The 3,016-nt window shown below is 35.3% G+C and overlaps 1 pseudogene; it reads right to left on the reverse strand.

The window, feature by feature from the left end:
• Positions 1-1,205: 1,205 nt before the first annotated feature.
• On the reverse strand, positions 1,206-2,419 carry LOC147517095 (patellin-6 pseudogene; annotated as a pseudogene).
• Between the last annotated feature and the right edge of the window lie 597 nt (positions 2,420-3,016).

Raw genomic sequence — 3,016 nt, forward strand, 5'->3', positions numbered from 1 at the left:
CCCTAGAGATAACAGTAATTTGAAACTTTGTTCATATAAGCGATGTTTTTATTGTCGTTAAAGATTTAAAATATTTGAATTTTGTGTGTTTTTAGCAACGTTTCCATCGTCGGCAAAGCTAAAATGAATTTAAAAAATTGGTGTCATAAGCGACGTTCTAATCGTCGCTGGAGTCCAAAAAAGTCTATTAGTTGTGTTCTTGTTTCGACACTACATGCGCCGTAGAAGACTATTTTTATCACTAATATCGTTGCCAATTGTGCCCCACAAACTATAATTTAACAAATAAACCTAAAAACAAAAACCATAACATCAAATATCTAATAATTTGTAATAAACAACAAATTTTCAATAAATAAAATTGGGTCAATTCACTCCGTTATAAACAAATGAGTTGCATATTTTTTTTCTAAACTCTTCTTAATAATAAAGGTATTAACGTAACAAAAACAATTCTAAACATCCTTCATGTAGCTTGCAAATGAAACTGTCTTCACTAAAAAGCAAAAAAAAAAAAAAAAAAAGTGACATAAAGTAGCATATAGATTCATCTGAGGCCTCTTGCAATTCCAAACCGCCATTTCTTCACAACACTCCTCTTTTGATGTACAATTATCTGCACACGAAAAATGTTATCTATTAGACCTTTTGCATTGTAGAGCATAATAACATGAGCAAGCAATATACAAACAACTGAAATCATAAACAATACTAACACAAGGTTCTTCGTCATGTTCGTTTAAGCAAATAAATTAAAGTTGTGATTATGATTGAAGAATCCCAAGTTTAATCGAATTGTCCAAAAATGAATGTGGGTGCGTACATATAATATATGCCACCGTAGAGTTTTTTCCTTTTCTTTTTTCTGATTTTTTCCCTGGCGTTTTAAGATAAAGAATGTATAACAGATAGTCCCAAGTGAACTGTCTTCATTTCTAAGTGAACTATCGAGAAACTAATAACAGATAGTCCAAGTGGAAGGACATCTTCATCTAAAAAGAAGTGTGGGGAATGCGGCAAGTGAACTGAACCCAAGTCCTCATTTCTAATTCCGATTCCGAACATTACACCAGGAATAACTTCTTAATAGAAACCAAAATCCTAGCCTGCCATCACCTTAATTTACAAACTCATATTATCAAAAATTATTCAGAAGTCTTAACTTAAACACCATACTCAAACAAAATATGTTGGGTTCTTAAAGATTATGCAGTGGGCTGACGGACGATATATTGGTAAGTAGCAACCCTCCTTCGTCGAGAATTTGTGTTATCAACAACAGCCATCCATTTTGCCTTCTAAATACCAATGGTGTAGCTTTTCTCGGCATTCGGAACAAACTCAGTTGCATAGTCTAACTCCCAACCGCCCACTACTAACTCCCATGTTATAGTCGCACCAGCCTCAATTCCATCAATCTCGAGATTAACCTTCTCTCCTCCTTTAACAGTGAACTCATATGCTAGTTTTAGGACACCATCCTGTGAATCACCAGGTCGACTGAGACCGCCGTATTGCACTGGAATGTTCTCTGGCCTAATAATGTACTTGTAAAGGGTCTCTGCCACATTCCCTTCTCTAACTATTACAAACTTGCTCTTAGTTCTTTGAGTAAGAAACAGACTAAACATCCCATACAACATACTGAAGTACCATGGAACATTGATAAAAACCTTTCTAGCTACCAGCTCAGGATAGTTGTCTTGAAAGAGAGATATAATCTGATTTGAAGCTACCCTTAACTCTCTCTTTGGCATATCTTTCAAGTCAGTTACTTGTATAATTGAATTAACACCACCAGGCTTAAAATGCAAAAGTTTGATACCCCTTTCAAGCACTTGAACTCTCCATTTCAAAAACTTCTTTAACTTCTCATCATCCCCAAATATCCTTTCATACATTTCTCTATCTTTAAACACACCATATGCATTATAACACACAGGGTGTCCATCTTTATCATAGCTATGCATATAGGCTACATCAAGTTCCTTAAACCCCAACTCTTCATCAACTATACTTTCAGCACCAAACTCTTTTCTCCAAGCTAAACACTTCTCCAACATAGTAAAAGCCTCAGACACTCTAAAACCTCTTGCTCTTAAAAACTTCAACAGAATAACATCACCCCTTTCATCACCACTTAAAAGAGAAATACCCCACATGGAATCAAACTCAAGTGAAGTAGTTGAGAGTCTCTCTTTGAGTTCTTGTAAAGCTTTTTTCTCAGAACATTTTAAGTTAGAAGTAATGTAAGTGTCTTCTTTGAATGATGAAGATCTAAATGAAGCAAAAGAAACAAGACTATGTATAGCTTTTTCTGGCTAGGTTGAGAGAGGAGATATATAGTATAGCTTTTTCTTCCATGGTGAAGGTTCTAACCATGAGAAATGCAAATGAAATCTAAGAGAAGATTTACCATGTCAACTTGAAGGGTTCAATAGATTGACTACTGTGGATTGAGTTCACATGGAAAAGTCAGATTTTCACATGGTCCTCTTATGCACACTCTTTGACATCCTCCCAATTGGTTTTCTCATCACTTCTCTTGATTAATTATGACTTGAAACAAAATAAAAAACTGCCATTTTATTTCCAATCACACTATCCGGGACCACTCTATCAGATATTTTTAGCATGAACAAAGCAACACAAATGAATCTTTGCTTGTGCTGCTCCAATAGGATATACGCTTGCCCCCACAGAGGACTTTTCAAGGGAGTTTACCGTCAGGTTCTTAAGAACCTGAAACAGACTAACATACTAACTCCTAACATCTACCAAGAGAATGTGGAGACAGAAAATAAAGCATGCAACCATTGGTAAAATTACTGCTACATATAGAGAAAAGTGGTAAACTAAAAGTTATTTTACACGGCATAAAGCTGGCAAATGTACTATAACTTGGGGACAACTCAATGACTCAATAAAGTTAACCCAAAGGATAGGGATGCCTTATATGGAGGGTTATTCATTCTATGGGACTTCAAACAACTAAAACCCAATCAAACAACACCAA

The sequence above is a fragment of the Coptis chinensis genome, chromosome 2 (assembly GCF_015680905.1).
Source record: "Coptis chinensis isolate HL-2020 chromosome 2, ASM1568090v1, whole genome shotgun sequence".
Classification (NCBI taxonomy): domain Eukaryota; kingdom Viridiplantae; phylum Streptophyta; class Magnoliopsida; order Ranunculales; family Ranunculaceae; genus Coptis; species Coptis chinensis.